Below are 13067 nucleotides of genomic sequence, written 5' to 3'. Positions count from 1 at the left end.
AAATGAAGTCACAATGTGTAAGTAGGTAGCAGAAATAGTGACAATTTTTTTTTTAATTAAAAAAAAATTGCATTCGTTTAAAGGAAGCCAAAGACTGGCTGACATTTAAAAACTGTGGCAATGGTGTATAAGGACACTGTTAACCTCTTGAATATGACTCGCAATGTACAAGGCTTACTCTGCCCTTGGTCTGGAAATTGTGGGACAGCAGAAGGTTTTGCTGACCCACAGAATCATTTAAGTTATCCTGGTTTTTCTTATCTTCTCCATGGTCCCAAAGCTTGTGGATTTGGTCTAATATTAGAAGCCTAAAGAAACACCATAGCTGCAATGACCACTTTCCATTTGTATTGAAATTCCATTTTGCTTCAAGTAATTTCTAGCCTCAATCTTATTTTCTTTGGGCTCTGACCTCCAGAAATATTGCAAAAAAAAAAAAAAAAATGACAGAGCTATTGTTCAACTATTTGTGTTTCTTCTGAAACCATCTAGGGGGAGAGAAAAGATCAGTGTGAAATTGTTAACTTATAAGGAGCTGACTAAAGCTGTGCCCTGGGCCTTATCGGAATTCCATGAAAACATTTCTAGCTGTGTCTGTTTCGATTCAGATTAACGTTCTCATTGCACAGGCGGCTTCCATGCCCTTCTGCCTGTAACACCTGAAAAATGAGGCAGGAAAGCGGGGCTGGCAAGCATTTCATACGCGACGTTCACGTAGTTGCATGGCAGCTGGTTCTGAGATGAGGAAGTGCCAAGAACTCAAAATAAATGCAATGTGCTTAGGAACAACAACAACAAGAGGGTAACTGGCTTTTGTGGGAAAATAGCATTTTATAACAAACAACAAATGATCCATATAGAAGGTCTTCTCTTCAGTCTACAACATATAAGCAAAAGTAACCCTTGTGAAAATAAGGTGTTCAGGTACAATAAGGCGGGCCAGAGCGCCTTCCAAAGGGAACACCTGTTTACCTTGCTCCTAGAGCAACTCAAGCCTTTCTGGCCACACCCACAGCCCAAACTTCCAACAGCACAGTTCTGTGGTGCTTGATTGGAACTTGCTATGACGGGGACCACATTGCCTGCTCTCATTTGAGACTTAATTGTATTAGAAATTTATCCATCTTTTAAAAATATATTTATGTTTGTGTGTACATGCACACACACATGCCTGTAATTGCTGCAAATGAATGGATCTGGCTTTACATGCATGGCTGGAAATTAAACTCAGGCCAGCGGGCTCTGCAAATAAACACCGATAACCACTGAGCCATCTCTCCATCCCCAGATTTATCCATCTTTAAAAGACATTATGGGACTGGAGAGATGGCTTAGCGGTTAAGCACTTGCCTGTGAAACCTAAGGACTCCTGTTCGAGGCTCAATTCCCCAGGACTCACGTTAGTTAGCCAGATGCACAAGGGGGAGAACACATCTGGAGTTTGTTTGCAGTGGCTGGAAGCCCTGGCGCGCCCATTTTCTCTCTCTCTGCCTCCTTCTCTCTCTGTCACTCTCAAATAAACAATAAGTAAAGTAACAAGCAAATAAAAGACATTATGGACCTAATGCAAGTCTCTAAGAGGACATAAGAACAAAAATAATTTAAGGGAAACATTTCTTTTTCTTTTTTTGAGGTAGGGTTTCACACTAGTCCAGGCTGACCTGGAATTCACTATGTAGTCTCAGGATGGCCTTGAACTCACGGTGATCCTCCTACATCTTCCTCCCAAGTGCTGGGATTACAGGCATGTGCTACCATGCCTGGCTCAGATGTGTATTTTTGGCCAACTGTGTGTCCTTATGTAAAGGCCAGAATGACCCAAGTATGATGACATGCTTCGTGGCAATGAAACTTTTGAACATAGAGTGAATCACTTCTTTTTTATTATTTACTTCTTTAAATTTTTATTTTATTTTGTGTGTGTGTGTGTGTGTGTGTGTGTGTGTGTGCACATGCGTGTGCGTGCGTGCATCAGGATCTCTTGCCACGTGCATCTGGCTTAACATGAATGCCTGGGAATCAAACCTAGCCAATAGGCTTTGCAAGTAATAGTAAGTACCTTTAATCTTAGTCAATCTCTCTAGCTCATCTTCTTTTTTCGTTAAGAGTATTATACTTGGGCTGATGGCTTAGCTGTTAAGCGATTGCCTGTGAAGCCTAAGGACCCTGGTTCAAGGCTCGGTTCCTCAGGACCCACGTTAGTCAGATGCACAAAGGGGTGCACATGTCTGGAGTTCGTTTGCAGTGGCTGGAGGCCCTGGCGTGCCCATTCTCTCTCTTCCTCTGCCTCTTTTTCTGTTTGTTGCTCTCAAATAAATAAATAAAAATAAACAAAAAAATTAAAAAGGAATATTATGCTTAATGTTACCCTGTTTTCAGAACTTAAGTCAAATTTTTAGATCTGCCAGTTGGACAATAATGTTCATGAAAATTCCATACCCAGGTTCAGAAGGAACTTCAAAGACCACAAGTTCTCATGTTAAATTGCTTCATTTACAAAGAGAGGTCCCTGAAAGGTATGTAGCTTTTTGAAATATTTATTTATTTATTTATTTACTTATAGAGAGAGAGAAAGAGAGAGGGAAGACATACCAGGGCCTCTAGCCACTGCAAACAAACTCCAGATGCATGGGCCAAGTGCATCTGGCTTACATGGGTTTGGGGGCATTGAACCTGGGTCATTAGGCTTTACAGGCAAGTGCCTTAACCACTAAGCCATTCTCCAGCCCATTATGTGGCTTTTTGGATGCTGCAAGACCTGCATTTCAGAGACCACAAGGTCTTACCTGGAAGTAAGACAAGCTCCCATCAAGATGGGCAGCAGGGCCTACATGTGGTTTCCTTAGTGAGACAGCAAAGTGACCCACGTGTGGGCTTAACTATAAAACAGAGAGCTTCCAATTCCTTAAACTGGCTTATTTTATTTTTATTTCTTTATTTATGAGACAAGGAGAGAGAGAGAGAGAGAGAGAGAGAGAGAGAGAGAGAGAGAGAGAGAGGGAGGGAGGGAGGGAGGGAGAGAGAGGGAGAGAGAGGGAGAGAGACTGAGACTGACTGGGCATGCCAAGATCGCCAGGCATGGCAAACAAACTCCAGATGCATGCACCACCTTGTGCATCTGGCTTACATGGGTCCTGGGGAATCAAACCTGGGTCCTTAGGCTCCCCAGGCAAGTGTCTTAACTGCTAAGCCATCTCTCCAGCCCTGGTTTTGTTTTTAAAAATTGAAAAATATAATCAGTCAAGCTTAGCATTTTAGCAATTATTCCATGAAAGTAGTTGGTGAACACATGGTCCCATGTGGCTCAGCATTAAGACAGCACCAACAACCACTCCAGCCCCAATCCTTGCTGTTTGCCTACCATTATGTTTCTCTTATGTTGACTTGGCTTCCAAGCTCTCGAAGTTTTATAAGCTCATAAACTTCTTGTCTCTTTTGGCTTCCAACTTTTAGGATACTAGAGACCCCTCACTTTATTATCCCTCGTTCCTTTTATCCTCTATAGCCATGACAACAGAAAAACTGGGGATGGTAAAAATGGATCAGACAGCATCACCAGTCAGGGCCTCTCAAGCAACTCCACGTTGAGGGTAATTTTCATGCACTCCATATTAAAGACATTCAACTGTTGATTCGTTCCCTTGACCACAAACATGGTCTAATCAATAGCTCTAAGCTTTCTGAGTATGTATTACACTAATGCATTCTTGATTTCTGGATGTGGGGATACACCTGTATGGAGGAGGTATGCATGTGTATGTATGTGTGCGTTGCCAATAATGGTAGATTGGCTGGCCCTCAGAGAGCCACAGGGATCTACCCATCTCCTACTCCTCAGGGCTGGGATTACAAACATACCTGGATTGTGTGTGTATCAATGTCTAAATTATAAAGGTTTGTTTTGCTTTTTAAAAGCATTTTTTTTTGAAGTATGGTCTCTCTAATCCAAGATAACATGGAATTTGCTATGTATTCTCAAGGTGGCCTCGAACTCACAGCAATCCTCCTACCTCTGCCTCCCAAGTGCTGGGATTAAAGACATACACCACCACACCCGACTTAAAAACATTTTTATTGGGGCTGAAGAGATTGCTCAATGGTTAAAGTGCTTGCCTGCAATGCCTAATAACCAGGGTTCGACTCCTCAGTCCCCACGTAAAGCCAGGTACACAAAGTGGCACATGCACTGGAGTTCATTGGCAGTGGCTACACGCCTTGGCACACCTATTCTCTCTCCTAAATAAAGATAGACTGTATATGGGTATGCCATGGCTTCCCGCCACTGCAAAAGAATGCCAGATGCACGCACCATTTTCTACATCCGGTTTTCCCCGGGTAGTATGAGGTGGAAAGAGCTCTCATCCCATGTGGCCTAACTGGGGCGAAAGCCTGAGTGCTGGAGTCCCAGGTCCGGATTTACACCTCGCCTTTACTTTTGGGAATGATGGGTCTGTTCACAAGCTTGACGGTGGTAACAGATGGACGCGTATGAATACACAGCTCTAAAGGTATGAAGTTGTATATTTTAAATACATACAGTTTACTTTATGCAAAATTGTACCTTAATAAAGCTGCTTTTAAAGAGAGATCTTGTTTCAGTATTTAAAATGTATGTGACCTTATGCAAGTGACTGAGCCTCTCCCACAGTCCGTATCTTTTTGCACGTGTGTGCATGTGCGGTGTTGGCATGAGCTTGTGTGTGGAGACCAAAAGTTAGTGATGGGTGTCTTTTAATATCCATCTTATTAACAGAGGCAGGGTCTCTCAATTCAACCCCGAGCTCTCTGATTTCGCTACTTGAGATAGTCACCTGGTCCCAGGGATCTCCTGTCCACCTCCTCAGCACGGGGACTACATGTGAGCCACCATGTCCACCCAGCATTTACGTGGGTGCTAGGGCTCTGAACTCGGGTCTTCAGACTTGCATGGCCAGCGCTTTAACAATTAAGTCATCATGCCAGCCCTGAGCCAGTTTCTTTTTTCTTTTTTTTTTTTTTTTAAAAAATTTATTTATTTGAAAGCGACAGACACAGAGAGAAAGACAGATAGAGGGAGAGAGAGAGAATGGGCGCGCCAGGGCTTCCAGCCTCTGCAAACAAACTCCAGACGCGTGCGCCCCTTGTGCATCTGGCTAACGTGGGTCCTGGGGAACCGAGCCTCGAACCGGGGTCCTTAGGCTTCACAGGCAAGCGCTTAACCGCTAAGCCATCTCTCCAGCCCATGAGCCAGTTTCTTTTACGGATGTAACCAAGGCTGCCTGGCATGAGAGCTGACTGCTGAGCACAGTCCCTGGTTCCTGAGCCTTCCCATGTGCCAGTGGCTTAGCAAGAGTGAGGGGAGGGGCCGAGGAGACCGAGATGTTTGGGAGGGAAGAGGATAACGGGAGGCAGAGGGACGAGAGGCTCAGAGGAGAAGGCAGACATGAATAGAGCCTGTTTAAGGTGTAACAGGACATGCCCTGACTGGTTCAAAGGCATAAAGGCCATGGTAAGACAGACCCCCAGCTTTCTCCTTCCTGCAATGGGACAGTAACAGAAGTTGTGGAGCAGTGAGCACACGGAGACCCAACATTGGCTCCTTTAAGTCTCTGTGTCCTGGATTTACACGGAGACCAAGAAACAAATGATTACATTTAGAGTCATTTCTAGACTGTCAGCTACCCCCGGCCAAGGACCGTGTCTAGACACCGAGACTAAGCAACGCTTCCCTCTTTGGGGTGGAAAATGATGAACAAATAAATGCCAAACAAAGCCAACATGGGCTGGGAGGTGCCAAACACAGACACAGTGAAAGAGAAGGAATTTAGAGAGCTTACCCATCTCATCCCTTTAAATACCAAAATGGTGCAATGGAAATCCATGGAAATTCAGGAGGCCTTGCGCCCATCCCTCCCTGATGCTATTTATCTATGTGATTTTGAGTGTATATTTCCTATTCCTGAGCCTCAGCTTCCAGAGCATTAAAATGATCATAACAAACTCTAAGATACCCTTTTCATGGGGAACCCTCACGGAGCCTCAGAGACGAGGGGGGGAAGGTCCGAATGCTCTGCCACAACTGCAGAGTCCCTACAAACATGAAACTGGCGACCAGCAGAGCTCTAACAACCAAAAAGTGTTGGAGCTGCTGAAATTTCTCAAATCCATTGCTTTGGGCAGAAAATTCTGTGTGGGTAGAATAAGAGGATGGAGTGGGACAGCGGCCAGATTTTCATCAAAACAGACATTGTCTATTGTGGAGATTTCTTTGATGTCTGCCTTGAAAAGCTGAGCAGTTTAACACGCCCACTCATCCTCACCTGTGGCCGTTCCCTCCCAGGTGGAGAAGCTAGCCTTCAACACCTGAATACCTTTGAGGGCAAGAGGGGCGCTATTAATATTTACAGGACGGCAGCTGCAAATCAGGGCTGTCCTCCGTGAACCCCACTATGGGTGCCACCTCTCTACTGTGGAGGAAACGGAAGCTTACAGAGCGGAGCAAAGCTACCCAGTTGTAACAGGAGTGGAAACCGCACCAAGCCTGGGCTCTGTGACATCATGGTCAACGAGCACCCTGCGCAGTCACAGCAGCAAAGCTGTGGCCCTCTTCTTCAGACTTTTCCTTGTTTCCTTTAACCTTACACCTTACACAAACCCCGAGGCACCAGTTCAAAGTCAAACAGGAAACAGAAAAGAAAATTTCAGTTTCTGTTACTACAACCAAAGCCAAGCTTTTACTGCCAAAATTCCATCCCAACTCATCTCTTTGGGGATGAATTTTACACAAGAGGTTGGGTAACTCAAGACAGAGGTCTGTTCTCTAAGACAATAGGGCCTCTGTGAGTTATTTCCAGGAATCAGTGAACACACCATCAAATTCAGCGTCCTACAATGGCACCTGCAGAAAACCCCATCAACCTGTAGGAAGCAGTTTGGCACCTGTAACAGAACACCCTTCAAACTGAGAGGTTAGAAAACTGAAAGGAAAAGGGTCAAGACAAGAACAAAAGGACATGACTAACTCTTTGATTTCACAGTTGACTAAAAAGGTATTTTCTGGGATTTCTAAATCCCTTTGCCAACAGCATTTTTCCCCCCACATAGCAATTTACTATTTAGATGACACACACAGCATAAACAAGAAGTTCGTTTTCTGGCTGCACTATATTACCATTGTCAATATCAAATATGTGTGCAGCTACCATCATCAAAATGCTCTTTATGTTATAAGAAGATTATGCAGTCTTAGACATGGTAAATGGTTTGCATTATGGTAATTAATATGATTCGAGGACAATTAAAGAGCCAGACTAGATGTTCCCTAGGTTCTCTTATTTATTTACTTAGTGCAGTGAGAGAGAATGGGCACACCAGGGCTCTGGCCACTCCAAATGCATGTGCCACCTTGTGCATCTAGCTTATGTGGGTACTAGGGAATTGAACATGGGCTGCAGGCAAGCATCTTAACCACTAAGCCAGGTCTATTTCTATGGTTTATGTTCTTTTTTATTTTATTTTAAAAAATAAAATATTTTGCAAGAAGAGAGAAGAGAGACAGAGAGAAAGGGCATGCCCGGGCCTCCAGCTGCTGCAAACGAACTTCAGATACATGAGCCACCTTGTGCATTAGGTTTTATGTGGGCACTGGGGAACTGAATCTGGGTTGTTAGGCTTTTCAGGCAAATGCCTTAAGCACCAAGCCATCTCCTAAGCCCCCTACCCTTTATATTCTGGTTTTAACATTCTGTTGGGCTGCCTTGTGCATGCATGGACAATTCCTGAGTCTACTTTCTCATCTGCATGATGGCTCTACTCCCTCACCGCTCCCCTTCCTACCAAACTTTAGATCCAGCTTCTCTACCCACCCAACCCTCTCAGAATAGCCCCAAGCCATCATTTAGTAAAATAAACCCACTGCTCTTTTATTGGTACCATGTTAATTTAATTAACTTGGGGAGAGCTGATAGCTTTTGTGCCCTAGGCCTTGGATCTAAGAAAGTATTTTTTAGGTCTTTTTTCTTTTCCGTTATTCAAATCTCAGCTTTTGTGCTTCTGAAGTTTTCTAGTGAAGATTTTGTGTTGCCAAGTTCATCTGTAGCTCTTTTGTCTGCTATAGTAAAATATTCAAGGATTTTTTTTCCCATTTTATCTTCTATCTTGACTTTGTGTTAATATGGAAGTTACTGAGTTCTGTATGTTAATTTTATAGCTTTCTAGATCATTGAATTCTATTATCTATAATAACTTAAAGTTTTTTATTTCCCTTAATTTAATAAGAATACAAACTCATATAATAAGTAGTGGCATAACCTCAAACTTTCCCAGTTTTGTACTGTTTATGTAGGTGATATTTTGCAGTATTGGGTATTGAACCTAGGGCCTGTGAATGCTAGGCAAGCAATCTACCACTGAGCTATTGCTGCATCTACGTACAGATTTTCTAACTGGGCAGACTAGTGTTCCCATTCAGTGTTAAGTAGTAACATGTGGTGTCATGAGAGATTTGAAAAGAAAATACTTGAGTTCATTGGCAGTGGCTGGAAGCCCTGGCACGCCCATTCTCGCTCTATCTGCCTCTTTCTCTGTCTGTTGCTCTCAATTAAATAAATAAAAAATAAACAAAATTCTTTTTCAATGACAGCCATGTTATTCTAGAAGCCTCCTGGTCGTTGTTTCACTTGTGCTCACAATGCTTATCACCACTGGCGTTGATTGTACGTTGGGTTGTCGCACTACTGCCCTCACCACGACGGCAGGGACTCTGGCTCACTTGATGCATCCTTTGGATCTAGAACGTCGCTTAGTGAACCGGAGCTACTGAATGAATGAATGAATGAATGAGCTGTCTCTTCCAAAAGACCTGAGAGGAGTCTTAGTGCATTTCTACTTGCACAGCCGTAAACACATGATGCACAGCTGACCCGAAGCTGAAAATTGTTCTCCTAACACTAGAATTGCCCAGCCAGTGAGCTCTGACTCACCCTTCCATGTCACTCACATGCCACTCTTTGGGTCTAGGCCCTCAGTCACCTCTGGCCTAATGTTATACAGCACAGGTCAGAAGAATTACTAAGTGCCAAATATGTTATTAGAACTGGGGAAAGGAAGGGATGGGAGAGGGCAGCGGGGGAGGGGAAATGAGAAGAAATATATAAAATGCCATAATGAAACCCATTACTTTGGATGCTAACCTTAGAAATTAATTGTAAAAAAAAAAAAAAAAAACATGGGCTGGAGAGATGGCTTAGCGGTTAAGCGCTTGCCTGTGAAGCCTAAGGACCCCGGTTCGAGGCTCGGTTCCCCAGGTCCCACGTTAGCCAGATGCACAAGGGGGCGCACGTGTCTGGAGTTCGTTTGCAGAGGCTGGAAGCCCTGGCGCGCCCATTCTCTCCCTCTCCCTCTATCTGTCTTTCTCTCTGTGTCTGTTGCTCTCAAATAAATAAATTAAAAAAAATTATTTATAAAAAAAAAAAAAAACAACCACCAAAAAAACAAAAGGAGGAAGAGCAAGAAGGAAGTTTAATGTGATGAGCATTATTTGGTAGTTGATAATTGATGCCATATACATGTGTGTGTGTGTATTAGAGAGAGAGAGAGAGAAAGAGAGAGTGAGAGAGCGTGCAAGAGCAAGAAAGAGTTGGCACACCAGGGCCTCTAGCCACTGCGTTCCACGTCCAGACACCACACCTTGTGCGCACGCGTCATCTTGTGCATCTGGCTTACATGGGTTCTGAGGAGTCAAACCTGGGTACTTAGGCTTTGCAAACAAGTACCTTAACCATTAAGCCGACTCTCTAGCCCCCCCCCCTTTTTTTACATATTTTATAATATAAGTTGATGTTTATTTTATTGTAAAACAAATCTCAAATAATTTTCCTCTCTCTCTCTAGGCAGTACTGGTAACTGAAGCCAGGGCCTGTGTGCAGTCATGACAAGCACTCTACCCCTGCATAATGTCCTCAGCCCTGAAACAAATTCCTTAACAAGGAATCTTGAGATAACAATCAGATCTAATGATGTGCAATTTTTGGAAATACAGCTGTATACAGTTGTATATATTTAAGAACAGGGGAAAAATAAAAGTTCCCTGTGAATATCACTAATGATATATTCCAAGTGTTTCAAAATGTTTTCAAACCAAGAATAAGTGTTAAGCTGTTTTTTTTTTTTTTAATTATAAAAGTTGCAAAAAAACAAAACAAAAAAACCCTAGAGCCAGTATGGTGGCTCATGCCTATAATCCCAGCACTCAGGAAGCTGAGGTAAGAAGATAATCATGAGTTCAAAGTTAGCCTGGATAAGAGAATGAGTTCCAGATCAGCCCGGGCTACAGTGAGACCCTGCCTCAAAAACAAACACACACCAATAAAAGTTTATGGCCACAAAGCAAGTGGGATCTGAAGGTGGCTGTGTGCTGTTTACATGAGCCTCAAAACAAGAGACCTTGAGAACAGATGTTGTTCAAGCCTGTGATTCAGTGCAGCCCTGAGGGGACCCCAGAAAACAACTGTCTTCCCACATATACCAGGTAGCTTCCACCACCGCTCTAAGTCTATGGGACATGAAGAAAGCACAGACTGGAGCCGGGAGAGCTGTCTGCGGTCCCGCTTTCCAGTTCCCGCTGGCAGGTGTCACGGCGGCAGAATCCCACCACCAAGGGACCTGACATCGCTAGCAAGCACCCAGTGCGAATTCAGAAACTATGTATCTGTTCTGTTCAAGGTCACAGGATACTGCTATGATAAGACCAGCTGCCACCACGTACCTCAAACTCTTGGCTGCCCCCACCCCTGGGCATCATTTTTGGCTCATTTTGGGGCTCAGCACAAGATGATCCTCCTACCTAGATAAACAAGATCTTACTGTACACTGTGCTTCTAGTGTTCATGTTCCTTATTCATGCCAACAGAGAAAAATAAAAGCTTCTGGTATTGAAGATCGTATCAACGCTTGTCCCATTATATAGAAAGCAACCCTTTTCATATGCTTTTGCAAAAAGACAGCCTAGTATGTGAAGTATACTTACGGAAATAGGGAAAACATTCTGTGATAACGTGGGTGGGGAAAGAGGAAATGGGGAACTGGTGGTGAAAGACAGCAAAGTTTAAGATAGTGAAAAGAAGGAAGACATTTTGAGATCTATTGCGACTGCAGACAAGAATAATCAATTTGTGTGGTGGGTGTTTTGGTTTGTTTTGGTGGTGATGGGCATGTAACCTAGAACCTTTCGAATGCTGGGTGAGTTCTTTACCACTGGGCCACACCTCCTGCCCGTATGTTTTATGTCACTCTCAAATAAATAAATAAACAGAAAGTTATGTGTATATTGTAAAATAACTGAGTAATTTCCAATGCCTTACAATAAAAAAAAAATGACATGTAAGGAAGGCAATGGATACCTTAATTAATTTAGTTTACTCATTCTATATTATACAACTGTGTGGAAGCAGCATATTACTGTATTACACAAATGCATGCAAGTTAAATTTGTCAATTCAGATAATATTAGTGGAGCTGGGGAAATGGCTCAGCAGTGAAAGGTGCTTGCTTATAGCCTGCTGGCCCAAACTTAACGTCCCCGGCACCCATGAAAAGCCAGATGCAAAGTGGGGGATGTATCTAGAACCCTAATGCGCCTATGGCAATGGAAGGCAGAGCGAGGAAGTCCATGGGGCAGCTAGACTGGCAGCAAAACAATGAGACGCCCTGTCTCAAATAAAGGAGACCACGGACACCCAAAGTTGTCACTGGGCCTCTACGCAAGCAGCAATTCACATGTGTGCGCACTACATACATTAAAATTAAAAATAATGATATTAGTCAAGAATGTGAGTCTACAAAATCATCTGGGTCTAATATTCGAAGTCCAAAAATTAGGGTTCTAACTTCCAATTTTATTTTATTTATTTATTTTTTTGAGGTAGGGTCTCACTGTAGCCCAGGCTGAGCTGGAATTCACTATGGAGTCTCAGGGTGGCCTCGAACTCAAGGCAATCCTCCCACCTCTGCCTCCCGAGTGCTGGGATTAAAGGCGTGCGCCACCATGCCCGGCTATCCTAACTTTCAATTTTAAACCAAACATTCCCTTAACTTTGTTTACTGAAGCTGCTTGCCTAAGGAAAATTTCCAGCCAACAAGGCATTTATGTATTGATCTGACTTCATTGTAAGTTTTTTTTTTTTAAGTTTTCAAAATTTTTATTTATTTATTTATTTGACATAGAAAGAGAGAGAGAGAATGGGCACGCCAGGGCCTCCAGCCACTGCAAATAACCTCCAGATGTGTGCGCAACCGTGTGCATCTGACCAACATGAGTCCTGAGGAATTGAACCTGGGTCCTGTGGCTTTGCAGGCCAATGCCTTAACCACTAAGCCATTCCTCCAGCTCCACTGTAAGCTTTTAGATGAAAGAAAAATGTCTTCCGAGGGCTGGAGCTATAGCTTAGGGGCACTTGCCGTCAAAGTCTAAGGACCTATGTTTGATTTGCCAGATCCCACATAAGCCAGATGCACAGGGTGACACAAGTGCAAGGTCTCACACGTGTACAAGGTGGCACACGCATCTGGAGTTCGGCGACAGTTGGCTGGAGGCCCTGGTGTGCCTGTCTCCCCCGGCCCCTGTCCAGTTCTCACCCTCGTTCTCTCATTTAAAAAGGCCATTCTGCGTGAGAATGAAAGTACTTAGTAGCAGAGGCCAGTAAGTTGAAAAGGAGACATAAACGGTAGAGAAAGAAAGGGAGGAGGATACTTTATAGGTTGATATTGTATATATGTAATTACAATGAATATAATGGGGAGGTAATATGATGGAGAATGGAATTTCAAACAGGAAAGTGTGGGGGTGGGGAGGGAGGGAATTACCATGGGATATATTTTATAATCATGGAAAATGTTAATAAAAATTAAAAAAAAAAATAAAAAAAAAAGGCCAGTCTCAGCCGTGCATGGTGGCTCACGCCTTTAATCCCAGCACTCAGGAGGCAGAGGTAGAAGTGCCATGAGTGAGACCCTACCTCAAAAAACAAAAAACTAAAACAAACAAAGCTAGTCTCTTGGGCTTGCCTAAAAAAAAAAAAAAAAAAAAGTTT

The 13067-nt window shown here is 43.3% G+C and overlaps 1 protein-coding gene across 4 annotated transcripts in view; it reads right to left on the bottom strand.

The window, feature by feature from the left end:
* Nhsl1 (NHS like 1) overlaps positions 1–13067 on the bottom strand; it is a 153847-nt gene that overhangs the window by 24919 nt on the left and 115861 nt on the right. The gene's annotated exons all lie outside the window — the stretch shown is intronic.

The sequence above is a fragment of the Jaculus jaculus genome, chromosome 9 (genome assembly GCF_020740685.1).
Source record: "Jaculus jaculus isolate mJacJac1 chromosome 9, mJacJac1.mat.Y.cur, whole genome shotgun sequence".
NCBI classification, from domain to species: domain Eukaryota; kingdom Metazoa; phylum Chordata; class Mammalia; order Rodentia; family Dipodidae; genus Jaculus; species Jaculus jaculus.
This window is presented reverse-complemented; position numbering and strand designations above follow the sequence as displayed.